The following is a 17140-nucleotide window of genomic DNA, read 5'->3' on the forward strand; positions in this document are numbered from 1 at the left end:
TTTACAAAGCCATTTTGGGGAGACTTCTTTCTTATTTACGTTCACTGTTAAGAGAGTGAAATCTCTGGAATAAAAGCTGTTGGTCTGTAAATGTTTCACTTGATTGTATGAGTTTTGTTTTGTGTCTGCAAATGCTTTCATTATTGTAAACTAGGGCTGGGCGATATGGAACAAAATCATATCATGATAACTTTTTTCATATCGGACAATATCGATATGTATCACAATATAAATCAAATCACTATTTTTGTCAAGCTTAAATTTTCCGTTACTCATAAGTTAGGCAGGTTTCCCTTAATGAAGATATTTCCCATCGCAATGGGACCAACCTGGTTAAATAATGGTTAAACAAATAAATACATTTTTAAAATGGAGGGTTGGAATTAGGTTTAGGTTCTGCATTTTTGTTATAATGGTTAATGTTTCCACTTGTTTATGTGCTTGTATAATGTGTACACTGATGTAATTTATGAATACAAATAGGAAAGAGTTGGTGTCCATAGAAATTTATCCAAAATATATGAGGTCTACACCTGTCATATATGTGGTACATGCCTCTACATTTGGTACAGAGCAAAAACATTTTCAACTGAATATTGTCACAATCTGAAAGAGATTAGAGTGTATAAAGGATATATATCTGTGTCATGGCTATGTTATATGTTTCATCTTTTTTTTTTTTTTTTATTTAACCGACATATTTTTTAGAAACACTTATCGGGTTATAGTTACCTCTTCAGTCATCTCCTTTGACTGCTCCTCCACCTGCTGGATAACTTCATATCGGGTGCAGCGATAGTAGCCTCCAGTTGATGAGCTATGCTTTTTTCCACTCCTCCAGGCAGATCCCAGAAGTCATACTTACACTAGAGGAATAGAACCAACTTTTAGATCCTGATGTATTTAACTGATCAAATGTCATTTCATAAACTGAATTATCACATGTTAGAACTGGTCCAGCACAGTCAAGTCAGATATATTTTGGGAAATGACAAAACATTTAGGAAAAACCTTTTCTGATTGCCACCAGAGAAAACACACAACGTAGTGATTAAGGGAACACATGTAAAAATCTTGCCCTTTCCACTTATACAGGGTGGGGAAGCAAAATTTACAATGAACATTTAGTTGTTTTTTCTCAGCAGGCACTACGTCAATTGTTTTGAAACCAAACATATATTGATGTCATAATCATACCTAACACTATTATCCATACCTTTTCAGAAACTTTTGCCCATATGAGTAATCAGGAAAGCAAACGTCAAAGAGTGTGTGATTCGCTGAATGCACTCGTCACACCAAAGGAGATTTCAAAATAGTTGGAGTGTCCATAAAGACTGTTTATAATGGAAAGAAGAGAATGACTATGAGCAAACTATTAGGAGAAAGTCTGGAAGATACTATTAAAGAAGAATGGGAGAAGTTGTCACTCGAATATTTGAGGAACACTTGCGCAAGTTTCAGGAAGCGTGTGAAGGCAGTTATTGAGAAAGAAGGAGGACACATAGAATAAAAACATTTTCTATTATGTACATTTTCTTGTGGCAAATAAATTCTCATGACATATATATATATATACACACACACACATTATATGTATATATATATATATGTATATATTATATAGATATATAGATATATATATATATATATATATATATATATAGATAATAGATATATATTATATGTAATGCTTGTTGTAGTAGCTGCCACTAGAAGGCACTCATACATACAGGATGAGCAACCACTGGGTATTGTAGAACAACAGAACAACAGCCTCTCCAGTCCACAGCCTATTTGGGTGTAAGTGATTTCTCTCGTCAGGCCAAAAGCACCTCTGCGGGTGACAAGTTAGTAGAAACACAAACCTTAAAGGGTGAGACCTCTGTTGTCTTGGAAACACAATGCTTACATGACACTTCAGTAAAAATCAATACAAAATGACAGTGTGTGGGAGTGGGATGAATGGAGGGACAGACGAGCAAAAAGACAGCATTTTATATGGACAGGCTTAGTGTAAGAAAGTGTGACCATGCTAGAGGGAAAGAAATGGCTGCGAAAAGACAAAGAAATGTTCCTTGGCAACACTGAATCCTGTGTTTCCAAGCAACTGGGGTAAAGCCATTTCTTACCAGGTAATAACAAGTCAAGAGACTGAGCCCTCAGTGGCCTTTCAGCTCGTGAAAGCTCCTCCCAAACTAATCTCCATCTCTAGTCAGCCTCCAGACAGACGATAGAGACAGCCACAGGGCCATCACAGAGACAAACGCAGCATGACTGTCCAGTGCTCATTTCGTGGCCTGCCCTCCAGAGACGGTGTAGTAAGAGACACAGTCATGCAACATGACTCTGTGTGATTATTAGTCTCACACTCTGTTCCTCCACGACTGCCTGAAGAGCCATTTTTCCTGTTTCGATCACCGCTGTGTCACTCTCTCCCTTAATCATTTCATGAAGACTCTAGCCTTTGTTTTACGCTAACCTCTTTACTAAGTGACTTGCAGACTCCCCAGCTGTTTATGGGCATAACAGGAGAATAAGCGACAGCTGTTTAAATGTCATGAAAACAACTTCAATTTCACATTACAGCATCGCTGCTGTTACCTTCACCAGAACGAGAGATTATTGATTGCAATTACAACTACTGAATTATTAACATCTAAGACGTTAATTACAAAAAGACCAACTACTATGAAATAAAACTGCCACTGGAAAATAATGAGCAATGAGTGAAGATGAACGGCTTCATACTAAATAAATGAGATTTATCTGGAGTGTTGAAAGATACTCCAAAGTTTAAGCCCATAACAGGAATACCAAGGTAACCAGAGGAAATAGACCAGATGGGGATAACTGCATACATAGAATACTTTAAACTAGAGAGGATGTTCAACAGGGTTTTGTGGAGAATTGATATTCCAAACTCTCAACAGCAGGGGGAACGTACCAGAACGCACCTTCAACTACCAAAAGCCACAGAATTAACACTATATCTCCACACACTGCATCAGTGCTCATATTTTATTGCTACATACATCTGTACAATGATATTATCAAGTTTTCTCCTTTAAGTAAAAAACTCAAAGATGGTGATTTTGATATTTAGTCAAAATATCATTGTGTCTTATAATCTTTTTGTTAAAAGGTGTGGAAATGTCTGGATTTTGAGATGCACTGCAATGTGGAATTCTGCATCAATGCAGTAAATCAATAATCATGAGTCTGCAGTGTATATGAAAATGATGTTATACTAAGATTATACATGTTTCAGCCTCAAATGGACATAAAGTTATAAAGTAACATTGCTATGTTGTTCTCTTGCATTGAATCGTGGGTTAACTTGACATTAATAGTGACACTGTTTAATTATTACATTTTACTACTATTGAGGTATTAAGAATTTTCCACAAGCACAGAAACAGACAGTCTCTGTTATAACTGTAATTGAGTTTTCCCTCTGCTTGGCCCTGTAAGCTCTGCTCCATCTCATGGATCTATTATGTTCTGTCAATGTTGTCTTTTTGCTTTGCCAAGTTCAGGGTTCAAAGTATCTTCATTATCCCTGAAGGGTAATTTGATTTACAGCCAGCAGTAAATAAACAGATTTTTTAAAAAAAGCATCTAACGTCAGCCATCCAACAGCAACAAATACTGACACCATTCCACATTACATTCACTAGGCCACTGTTACTGCGTGTTACCATGACCAGCACCACCTCACCACTCAATCAAGTTCTCAGCTCTGAAATCAATTTTCTCCAAGTGGAATCAAAGTAAGACCACTTTGTGCCACTGTAATAAGCTCACAAAACCTGTTGGTTTAAGAACTCATTGCTGATTTGTTGCCGTTAACATTTCTACCCAGATTATCTCACTGAATTGGGTTCATTTGTCTCTTGAAGCCGCAGCTCTCTGGTTGGATCTTTCAGAGGCTGCTGGTTCAAGGTTTGCTTTGACTTCATAAGTAGTATATTTTGTGTGTAAAGTGTGACCTACAAAAATGTCTTTTCAATTTAATAGTTAATACACACTAAGAATAATGTGAACAGACTTGGACATACTGTCCTCTTTTAGAGTCTGTCAATCATATAAATCATCCCGGGAGAGCCACGTTAGGTCTGCATGAGAGACGTTCTTACTATTTTTGCAGTTGGAATGGAGACATGATTTCAAGTAATGCTAGAGGCAAATTGTTTAACAGTAAAAGCATGTACACAAATGCCAGGGAATTTCACCTAACTGCTCGCATTCTGCCACCCTAATCCTTAATCCATCAAACACTTTATCAGGTTATCAGATCTGCTATGTGCAATACACAGACGTGATCAAACCTGGACTGCTATGGAACAGACTGCCCCTGTGGTATCTCCTCTATCAGGGCAGCCCTCAGCTATGTTATTCTGGTCAATAATATATACTGTCCACATGCGTAAACTGGAGGGAAAAGTTGTGGACTACGAGTGTTATTGACTCACAGATAGATCAGTCAGCATCCTTAAACATGTATGGCTGTGTAAGTCCAGTAAAGCTGCTAAACGGACCATCCTATTTTCAGTTCATGTTGGTTTGTGACACTTGTGAGATGTTCCACCAGCTCCGTGACTAGACGTGGGTTTACATTTTTGTGTGGTCTGAATACAAGACACCTACTTCTGCTTCACATGGACTTGAACACACTCTCCTTAAAATTCCTGTGCCGTGAGCTAAAATGACTAGGAACCAACCTCCAGAGTTTGGGTAAAAAAAAAAAAAAAAAAAAAAAGGTTTTCTGAGTCAAACTTTCACTCTTTGTGAATTTAAATGCAACACAACAGACTGTATCCACTACAGATCTATAGCACTATAGCACTTGTTGTTGTTGTTCTCCCAGACAAATACATTTTGCATTAGCAGTATGAGTTGGTGAAACCTCCTAACTTACCTTGGCGCACTGCATGTGGTTGCAGCCCTCATTTTTCTGTATCGGGGACTTGCAATTGGCGCAGGATTTGGAGTTAGTGAGCAACCACAGGCAGTTGGCTGCATCCTCATAAGCTTCACTCACACCAGCCACTTCAACAGGAGGGGGCAGGGAAACAGAACAAATAAAGGCATAGTGAGACAGAACGAGAATGACTATTACCACTGCATCTAAACAGGCCGCTGCGCTGAGTGGGAAATTGTCCTGCCTGACTAATGTGTATTGCTTATATATTGTATTTTGCTAACATCTCCCATGATGCTCATGCACCCACCCGCACACACACATAAACGGAATAATTGGCTATTATCAAAGCACCTCCAATGTGCTGTTTGAAATGCCAAGATAAAACAGGAACTGGGGAAATCGAAGGGGAAGATTTTTCCAAAACAAAATAATTGCTTTTATCATTTGACTGCCACATCAAATAAGGGGCACTTTGGAGAGACCTGGGCCATCTTAAATCATCTATTAGAGTGCCCAAAGCGCAATTACTGCCTCTAAACATTCCATATTTCAATGAGTGGGCTGTTCGTTTAAATTCATTATTTATTATCAACATGGTGCATTTTAATTGGCTTAGAGCTAAACTGTTTGTAATTACTGTGGTTGAGTTCCAGGCAATTTAGTTCCAAATCAATCACTTGACAGGGTCCAAAAAAATATGGATGAGTAAGTGGGAAAAGGCCAATAAATTTACCTTTGTTAGGACAATCTAACAGCAGCTTTATTAATCCAATGCCACCAGTAAAAAACAAAGTTAGATAAAAAACAATGTCAATGTGTAACCATTACTCACCTATTTGACAAATTTGTGTAAAAAATGTGAACTCACTATCATGCTGATGGTGTGTCTGCCAGGTCTGATACACACTTACACTCCTCATCGAAATTTTAAGACCAGGAATTTATTGAAAACAACTGTTCATCAGCCCATCAAAAGTTTAAGACCACAGCCTTTAAACGCCAAAATCTGTGCAAAAATGTGCTGGTGAAATTTTTCTGGGTCTACCATTTGACTTTTTTGTTCCATAACCCTCAGGATCTTTTAAGAAATTCAAAATGACTGTCTTTCAGCATCCAACCTCAGCAGCGATGTCGTCTAGCGAGAGGCCTTGCTTATGCAGCTCAAGAATCCGACCATGTTTAAAAAGAGAGAGCTTTTCTGCCTTTGCCATCAGAAGGTCATGACAGTGTGAATACCTGACAGAAAATGACACATTTTTGCACAGATTTTGGCTTTTAAAGGCTGTGGTCTTAAACTTTTGATAGGCAGATGAAAAGCCTATTTCAGTTTAATTGTTGTTTTCAATAAATTGTTTACTTCTTTTTTTTTTTTTTTTTGTCTCACTCCCATTTCTTCTTTTTGCATTCTGAAACTCTACTTAGAACCTTCTTAAGATCCAATAGTGCAAAATGTAAATTCATGCAATTTTGTTTTCTGGTCTTAACATTTGGATCAGGAGTGTATATCTTAAATCTATAGTTTGTACACTTACGTTCTTCAGGTCTCATCTCAGTAACTTTCTGTAGCCATGACTTCCAGGTCTCACAATCACAGGGCTCATGGGCCTCGCCTTGACACTCCCTGGAGTACATATAAAGAGGTATATAAAATTAAATGAACCATGCAAGATAAACAGTCAGCCTGTTCACTCTATGCAAAGTTAAGATGTATCATTAACACACCAATCACCCAGGACCATAAGGGATGCTACGATAACCATTAATCAGCATCAACAGATAAAACTTGACCTTCATTCAGGTTCTCCCTGATGTCAAGGTGAATGTAAAATCTAGACCTGAGTGAAGTGCAACACATGGACCTGCACAACAGTGGCGATTTGCTGTGTGTCTATATTACAGGATGGGAAATGGTATTATTTTCCCTGCTTCGATGCACATCAGCTCTTTGGAAAAACGCTACCTTCCAAATATCAGCTCCATGGTTCAACACATACTGGCTGTTAGACCAGGGCTGTACCCCCTTTCCTCCTGTGCTCATGGTCATAGGTGCAGTAACAGATCAGATCACAGCTGCGCTTTGAATAGCCACTGAATGACAACAGTAAAATGTTAGGAGGACAACTTTCCTCCATTTAAGAGATGTAAAAATTAGGTGAGATCTGTGTGGACTGTCCAGCCAAAGTCTAGGAGATCCTGCCAGCCTGTGGATTAAACACTGATGTTGATGAGTTTGGGCGCAGCTGGCTTTTTGGTAGCCTTTTACTAAAAACCACTGAGAAGTTTTGGATGATTTCGTTATGTGGTATTAACACTACGAATGAATCATGTTTTCAAACCATATTTCAAGCTGTTACAGCACCTGCGGAGTGTCCAGACAATGTGTTTACTGTTGTCACTAAACACTTTAGCTGTGGCTCATCAGATGAGGAAATCGTTTTCCTCATAGTCTGAGATTTGTGCTGCTGGCAACACCAGATGGGCTGTTACAAACCTTTTACAAAAGAGCGTGTTCCATCTAGTTACTCTATCGTTAGACGTGATCAATGGAGTGGTGCTTTTTGGAGAGATGGTTCCCAACAGAGCAATGAAACAATGCTGGAGTAGCTATTAAATTTCAGCTGGCTCCTTGAAAAAGCCTCGCCTTTCTTAGTTACTGTGTTTGTCTGGACGCTGAATCCCCATCAATAATGATAATTTATAACCTGTTTTTTTCATAGATGCATTATTCAAGGACACTTTTTGATGTGGTGATGAATACTGACCAGCAGAAGATGACCTTTGCCACAATCTACAGCAGGGGCTCTAAGGAGGGGAAAACTTAGAGGGTCTGAGGTTGAGCTTCCAGGACCCTGGGTGTTCAGTCGCACAGCCCTTTCACATCCCGCCTCAGGACACCACCGGATTGCTGGATTGTTCTCCACAAAAGCCTGCCGACAGAAGAGGCAAAAGAGATTCAAATCAATCGTCTACCGCTGAATCATAGCTATTTCACTGAAGGAGGCTGTATTACAGTTATTTTCATGAGGGCATTATTAAAATTCTATAAAGTGAAAATTGCTGTATTTTAGAAGTCTGTATTTGTTTTTCTTTTCGGGCTAACATATTTTTTGGCTGTCAATTAGCTGAACACCAGTGGTTGAAATTCTTAGTTTGTTGCAGCGACAATGAAAGCAAATACACTAAGGCGTTGTTTAGATCTCAAAAAGTGAGATTACTGTTCATATCGGCTTAAACTTTGAGACGTAAAGCAAAGTTTACTTTTTTACTGCTCAGTATTTTTAAAACACTATAAAGATTCCAAACAGGCTGATCAACCTCTGCTGGCTTCTGCGTTAGACCAATAATCGCCTACGCTGCCTCCGTTTCCGTTCTTTAGTCATATTATCTGTCAGTCACTATGTATTTTCCTATTATATGAGTATTTAAAGTTGACACAAAAGAAAATAAAGACAGCCCATCACCTAAACAGTGTAAATGGATGGAAAATAGCTTCCAGCTAAATCTGGAATATTTACACAAAGTAATGGAGCTTTTTTTTTTGTACTAAGTGCTCATTAACAGGCATTGCCCTCATCAAATAAACAAAAAAATAACAATGTTTTTGTGCTTCTGATGCCACACATTTATTTGTTGCCTCCCGTAGACATTTAAATCAAGGAGAAACAAATGGGTTTGCACAAAAAAATGATTATGATCAAATTATGTTAAATGTTAGTCTTTGTTTGATGGGTAATAGAAAAAAATGAGACCAATTCATTTTCAGTTTATTGTTTCTAGCTATGAAAGTTAACTTTGAAGACAAAAATGCTGTTTTTCTCCAAAGAACAGATGGACTATTAATAACATGACTACCTAACAGAGTTGTTATTATTGTTTCTAAATGTTGGAAATATAAAAAAATGAAAGTAAGAAAAAAAAATGCTGTTTTTCTCATGAATGTCAGCTGGCATCTGTATTCAGTTTGTCTTTGTCACACTTTGATGTTGGAACTACAGGAATGATGTGTTGTTCTATGACTCTCAACATTAACTGAGTAAAATATTAAATTGTGTTCAGAGAAATCTGTTCAGAGTTGATAGTGTTTGACTTGTCTACCTTGATGTCAAACTGGAGATAGCGCCTGTCCATCTCCCTCGAGACCACACTCTCTATGACCTCCACGGGCACGAGCTGGTAGCAGTCGAACGCTGGGCAGAAGATGTTGTGGGCTTCACCCTCTTGGATCTTCAAATTCAGAAACCTGTGGAAGCATGAACACATCGGGTGCAAAAATGATCACTGAATACACAGGGAATTAAAGGGATCATATTTTGCTTAACCCACTTTTATTAGTCTTGGTACATTTACTTCCCTGCCCTCATCATCACCACTCACTTATCCTCAACCGCCTCCATGTGTCTCCCCCTACTCCCCCCTTCTCCCCCTCTCCCCCAGTCCCTATCTCTATCGCTCTCTCTTTTTCCCCTTCTCTACTCTCTCTCTTTAACCCCAACTGGTCAAGGCAGACGGCCATCCTCCAGGAGTCTGGGTCTGCTCGAGGTTTCTCTGCCTGTTAAAGGGAAGTTTTTCCTCGCCACTGTCACCAGTCACAAGTGTTTGCTCCTGGAGGATTCTGTTGGGTTTCTGTAGAATTGACTTAGAGTCTGGTTTTGACCAACTCTATATATAAAATGTCAAGAGATAACTTTCTTGTGATCTGGCGCTATATAAAATTTGATTGATTGAGTGATTTAATTGGTTTTCCCCTGTAAGTCGCTTTGGAAAAAAGCGTCTGCCAAATGCGTAACATAAACATAAACATAAACATTTATTTGTGTATTTGGACCCTAATAGTTCATCAAGTTTGAATTTGAACCCTCCAGGTGCTGCACAGCTATCTTTATATTCATTTTGGCAAAAATCGAGTGGATTTCTACAACCTGTTTTAATTCCTTCTTAATTTGTTACGTCTATAACTATTTACGTCACAATATTTACACATATAAGGACAAGACTTCTGACAAACATTTCTCTGAGTATGACATAATTGTTTAGCAGCAGCGGCGGTTGTAGTGCATACTGAAAAAATGTCCAAACTTTGAGTTGATTACCTAAAATGTTCAGTTGTTGTTGTATTAATGAACACAAGTGGCTGAACGGACAGAGCAGCACAGTCAGCAACCTGGAGGGGTGGGGCATGAAGTGGCTCATTTGCATTTAAAGGGCCAGCGCTCAAAACCACCTTTCTGGTGTCATTACTCAGAAATGCGGTTGAAGATGGACCTGTGGAGTTTCAGGGTTTCTGCAGGTATCAGCAAATCTAATTTAATGCTTTTTAATGCCACTTTAAACAAATTTAAAGCCCCTGTCCAACTGCAGATACAGTTTTATACAGGTTTACCGTCGACAGGCTTTAATCAGGTTCTGAATAGTTCCTCCTCCAGTCACTTCTGCTGAAACTTGCATTTTCCCATTTTTCCAACATTTGCTAATATTCCCTCCGCTCTTTCGCCACAGCATGAGCACTCTCACAGCACGCTGCTGCATTCCAAGCATCCAGTGTTGATGACAACATGCATCGGCCATAAACAATAGCCAATTAAAGGATTCCGCCTGTCAGTCATCACACTATATTTCCAATCAAAATAATTAAATATTTATATCATCAAAATAAGTCATGAATAACAGTGCTTTTTTTCCATCAAGTGCATTTAATTTTTTAATGCCTCTGGACATGGAATTTAATGCTTTTTAATGCCATTTAAGGCCTTAACTTTCACAAAATCTATTGAAGGACTTTTAACGCTTTTTAATGACCTGCAGAAACCCTGAGTTAATTAATGAGAATTCAGACCCAACCATAGCATTTACAGTTTATGTAGACCACAGGGAAATGTTTTAAAAAGCATAATTCCATTTTTTTTAAAAAAAAGGTAAAATATCACTCATTTAAGTAACAATGCAGATGCAAGTGGATAAAGTTGCATCTCATTTCATCTAATCTCTTTCAGAATCTCACCAAGTTGTGGGATAAGTAAAAAAACTACAACATACCCTTCCCAGCATGCTCTGCAGAACTCATGGCCGCAGGACATATCAACAGGTTCCTCAAAGACGGAGATGGAAGACATGCAGATACCACACTGTGAGAGAAGAAACATGTTTGGTAATAATCTGATCAAACCATCTTTGCAAAACTGTTTAAATATAGTAGTTTTAATAACTCAATACGGTAGTGAGAGTACTGACAAATTAACTTTACCGTTGTGTTACCACGCTGTGATGTTCACACTGATTACTGTTCTGTAGTCAGATGTATTCACTCGCCTACAGAAGTTTGATGAACACGAATTCCAACACACGGGCCTCGTTACACTGAAAGACTTACTCTCACAATAAAAATAAAGCAGGCAGTGTGCTTCAACAATGTAAGTATTGATTTAAGAAAGAGCGCATTGTGATATAATCAACTGTAACCTTTAAACAGGCCCTTGAGTAGACTCGGTCGATTGGCACAGTGCAGCTCAAGGCATGCCGTTTCGGAGCCACAGTAAAAGACACTGTCAGATAAACACAGGCTATAATTTCTCAGAGAAATGACTGATGAAGCAAGGCTGTCAGATTATGCCATTATCTATCAACAACACGGTGCACTTATCGAATAATCTGCGCCGAACATTCACTTAAGGATAAACATCACTCAGACAAAAAAACATTACGCCTTCTGAACCTTGAATTTTCAGAGACTGACAAAAACTGATGTTCCCCACAGGCGGCGACATTTCAAAAGCTTATCATCAATTTCCGGCCAAGTGTCAAAAGTACTGGAAAACAATGCTATTTAGAACTTTTGCAGAACAGTTATTATTCTGCAAGTCATTATCACAGCGCCTACGGGGAAGTTTCATATCATTTCTATAATCAACTAAAGTACAAACACTGTTGAGATCTTATATGTCATGATAGTGTCTAACGGTGCACAAGTTGGACTCACACAGCACAAAGTTAGATTGATAAATTGTTATTAACAGTCAAATTTACATGTTCCTGATTTGACTGTGTTGTACCATAGACTTCCTGTGAATATAATAATAGACCAGAAATGTAACAAAGTAAAAATGTATTTCCTTAACTCCACTTCCCATATCCCTGACCTTCTCTAGGACACCCTGACGTCAACCATGTTCACTATTAGTCTTTCATAAAAACAACAAATCATGTAACAATTACAAAATAAGTTAAAGCCCTAGTACCCACTCAGATGTTATAACTCTGAGGGACATTTCATGTTACGTGACGTAATTTCCCTCTTGAGAAATTATTCTAAGAAAATTGGGACCATGGGAAATGTCAAGTATGTTTGAGAATAATGTAGAACATTCGCACAGAATCAAAATGCCAATGAAACAGAGTGAGCACCAGGCCCAGCAAGCTTCAATAATGACCCTGAAAACCCAGATTCTTTTAGTGGTGATTTAAATATTAAAAAGAAACTGGCTTTTCAGACAGCTGTGAATGAAAATAATACGCAGGATGTTAGAATAAACACATGTACGGTTTTGAAGACTTGTATTGCTAAACTTTTGATTTGTATTTATTATTACTTGTAGCAAATGTTCTCTTTACCTTGGATGATGATGTGATTCACTGACTGACCAGATTAATTGAACAGCTTTTTATGTGCTTTACATTTTTACATTTTAACATTCTCTAATTTTCAGACCATACCTACGCTCTAATTACCAACCACTGGGTTGTGTGGCTGCACCTGCTTGTGTTTTGTTATTGGAGAGACCACGGGCATGAATACTAATGACTGCTGGCAATAACTGCAATTGCAAAATTATGCAGAAATACAGGTGTGGAGGAAAAATTTAAAGAGTTCACTAGAAGGAATGTTATGAAATATGTATAAATGTGAGCAACTCCATTTAATAAACTTTAGCGAATAGTTTTAACAGGTTTTCTTCAACGCTAGCTTCATCTGTTGGTTTTGTAGCAATACCTTGAACCAGGAAACTCACTTTATCTGACAGCTTTGGACTGATGCAATCAGAAAGATGACAGAACAAGTGGTGCCAGTGGTCCCTCGCTCGTATTTGTAGCTTATTTTGCCATCGATCCAGCTGATGTCATCATACCTATGCATGTGGTGGTGTCAGTATATCAATTGCCTCTATATGTGCCAAGTTTGAAGTAAATTGAAACAAAATTGATGTTTTTACAGACATTTGAAATTTTGCCCATTATAAGTAAGTGGGAGAAGAAAAACATTTAAAAAGTTCAAAAAATTGAAACTTTGACCTACATTTCCCAAAATGTAATGACATCTATTTAGGGGCACTGGCCATGTATAAACAACTTTGGTATGAATTCAACCGATAGTTTTGTTGCTAGAATGTTAACAAACAAACAAAGAAACCGAACCAAAAACAATACCCCTTACCTCCCCTTCAGGCTGGCATAATAAATTCAAATGATGTGCCCTCAAAGATACTTTTTTAAACTGGCTTGAAACATGTCTGCAACCTTTTAAACTTTTTAATCAACACTTTCAAGGGAATAAGAGGAATCACTTTGAGGCAACTGTATAACAATTCTTCAAGTTCAAGCTTCCAATTAGTCATATAACCCCAACAGACAAAGTAGGGCATTTTTTTTGGTCATATTCCTGTGTGTCTCACTGATGTGACATAGTTTGCCTGTGTCACAGTGATATTCTGGGTTCCCTTTTAACCGCTTACTGAACTGATATGGTATGCGTCAAAGTGGAGCAGAAGACATTTCTCACCAGAGAAGATCATCATCAGCAGGGATGAGGCTGAATTGGTCTGGAGAGGTGATGGAGGAGGGGTGGTCCGTGGAGTCCGGGGGAGGGCAACGTGTCCCAGGCGTTGTAGCCACTTGGAGGTGGGTTGGGCATCTGTACCCCTGAGCGTTGACAGCATTCTTCTGCATTTTTCATCCAGGCTTCTAAAAGCTTCTCTCTGTCCCAGTCTGGAGCACAAAAAGTAAAGACAAACTGTATTTACAGAGAATATAATATTACCACAGAACACAAAATAGGGAAGCACACCAAGTCTCTTCAGCCCTGCTGCCCCCAGTACCATTTGTGTTGCCATGGCAATACTATGCAATGCTTTAAGCAATTTACACATCCTATACGTCTATGTAATCAGAAGCACATCAGCAAAACGCTCAACAAAATCAACTGTCGGACGACAATAAGCACTTAAATGATCAAATATCTAAAACAAGCTAACAATCCCAGACCAGCGTGTGTAGTGGATAAGTTCATTAAACCAGTGGTTCTGAAACGTTTTACAGTGGAGTACCCCCTGGAATATAGTTTTTAACCAAATATCCCCAACTCTCACTTCAGCATTTTTGATTAATAAAATGAGGCAATATTTGTTCCTGTGCTAAAGGTGTCTGTTTATTTTCAAAACTTTGTTACCAAACAATATATATTTAACTTTATATAAAAATGACAAATCTTCATAAGAAAATTTTGTGCGCAAAATATAAACTGAAAATTCCCCTCTTTCATTAATAAAAAAATAAATAAATTCAATGGTCATTAATAAATAAACAAACTTTTCATCAACAACAACAAAAAAATATTTAATTACTCAAATGAACTCATCTTGAATAATATAAAATACAAATATTCTTAAAATGTTACCAAAGCTTGAACAAGATGACTGACAATAATGATATAAAAAAAATGGTCAGGGGTGTCAATTTTATTATATGAATGTATTTATTGTGTTTTATATTCCAGCATCACTTCTCATTATTTATTTTGTATTCAGTACATGACAACTTATTTAATGTATTTTTTTCCAAAAAAATGTAAGTACCCCCTGGGCTTCATCCAACTACTCTTGGGGGTATGTGTACCCCCATTTGAGAAAGACTGCATTAAACAACAGATCAATGCGACAAACTTTGCACCGCTAAGCTAACACTAAGCAGACCCAACAGTCAAAGTATTAATTCTCCACTGGTAAAACTCATTGAACGAGCCAAAGAAGAGCATTATGAGGCGATGATTATGAATTTTGTCTTATGAACATAACTAAGTTTTATTTGAATGAAGCTTCTGCTACGGTATTGTTTTGTGTTACATTGAAAGGATTCTGACTGGAAACAAATGGCCCAGGGCTTAACAGGTTAAAGTAAATGAAAGAAGCTTATCTCTGTAGAAGAAGTATACAGTGAACTAGAGTATAAAGTAGAGGAGGCTTTTCATTGTGTTTATAAATAGTTTGCTATACTTGTAAGGTAACAGTAGCTTTTCATAAAATATCTTAACAAGCCTCACTTTTAATCCATGTGATGAATAAACCTATTTGCAGAATAAACCGTTATTATACCATTACATTTTTACAAGTCCATCCTGTCCTTTATTTTTAAGATGTGGTGAGTACAATGCTGAAAACAACAAAGCCCACACAAATCCCACTCTGGTGAAAACACTAAGGTTTTCAAATAACCAACAAAGACCTGCTGCCATCTGGTTTTCTGTATTAGAATAGCGGTTCAATCTCACAATGGGACATTTGCACAAGAACAGGTTTGAGAGGTTTTCAGTATAAATATTGAATGAACTGCAGCCCATATTTTCTGACAAAAATGTCTCCTCCTAAAATAAGGAACATGCCCCGGTCAACTGAGCAATTAGGCCATTATCAGCCTCAAAAAATGTTTCGCCACCAATCAAATCCCTCCGACTCTAAATGGCCTCGTTTAGATAATGAATATTGCAACAATTCTCCCCATTTCCATTCAATTAAACTCATCATAACTATGACCCTATCTCTCTGCTTCTGGTCATTAAAAAGGAGGCTGGAATTAAAAGTCATCACATTTAGTTTTAAATATCAAAAATTTGCAAGGGAAATACAAATTGTCAGAAGGAGACAGGCGGGCAGTTTCACACTCAAGAAACAAGCAATGTGATAAGGGCATCGGAAAAGAAAGCTATGGAAATGTAAAAGTAGGGGAGGTGTGGAAATTTCTCAAAGTTTTTTTTTTTTTTTTAACTAGAAATTAATGATGTATGAATTCATAGACTCTACTACTGAAGATTAAAAAAAAGAGCAGACAAGTAATATTCCCATGACAGATGTGAATAAATTAGCCCATTCTGGGGTCACTCTCTCCCTTCTAAGCTCCCAAAAGGACATCTCATATGTAGCACAGACAGCTCAGCAGTCAGCCCACTGAATTAAATAGTGAGGTATTCAAAGAAAAAAAAAAAGTAGCAACTAATCTAAACTTGTGACACACTTTTGTATTCCTGCATTAGCATAATCTTTACCGAGTTATATTAAGTGGGGTAATGACTTTCAAAAGCTTTAAATTAAATAACCAATTTTTTTTGTTGCATTTTTGAAGTTCTGCACACAAATTATTGAAGCTAGTTCGAGAGCTGCTATCTGCCAGCTGCCAATTATATTCAAACTGTGACATGCCTAGTCTATATATGAACACATTTACATTAAAAGGCTGTAGCCCTACTGAAACACATAGCTGCAGAGTGCATGTTGTTAGGTCTGACAGCTCATTTTAATGTGTTACAAGAAATAGACAGAAAGATATCTGGTTGTACATGCACTCAATATGTTTACTGTCATATTAATGTTTCACTATAATATGATACGACACTATAGTTATATTTGGATATACACAACTGATCAAAAGTCTTGGGCAGCCTTCAGCTTTGTTGTTTTTGCAAGGTTGAAATGGGGTGCGTGTCTTTCTTTGTACTGAGAAATACGCAGGAAATATGCACACAGCCTTGAAACACATACACACAATTTTTTTTTTTTTTTTGCACAAACACAGATGCATTTATCAGTCATTGTAATAATATATGTACAACAGGAATTTACAGCAAATATCTGAAAGGTATTCAAAACAGAAAAGCATTTCTGAAAAGGATAGAGAGAGAGAGAGAGAGAGAGAGAGAGAGAGAGAGAGAGAGAGAGAGAGAGAATATACAGCACATTCAAAATGTGTGTCTCAGCTGGATTTTTAACCACAGTTAACAGTTCTATAAAAAACTCATATCTTGATTTGATCAGGAGAAATGACCATAAACAATATTATATGGTATATTGTATAAGCAATATGATGGCAAGTATCTTGGTTGTAACACCAAAACAGTACGAGTTTGTTGTGATGGAAAATATCTAACACAAAATGCACTGCACGCTGTGTATCTTA

At 37.6% G+C, this 17140-nt stretch overlaps 1 pseudogene; it reads right to left on the reverse strand.

Moving 5' to 3' along the window:
• LOC115435757 (ankyrin repeat and IBR domain-containing protein 1-like) overlaps window positions 1–17140 on the reverse strand; it is a 44297-nt pseudogene that overhangs the window by 15118 nt on the left and 12039 nt on the right.

Source organism: Sphaeramia orbicularis, chromosome 16 (genome assembly GCF_902148855.1).
Source record: "Sphaeramia orbicularis chromosome 16, fSphaOr1.1, whole genome shotgun sequence".
Classification (NCBI taxonomy): domain Eukaryota; kingdom Metazoa; phylum Chordata; class Actinopteri; order Kurtiformes; family Apogonidae; genus Sphaeramia; species Sphaeramia orbicularis.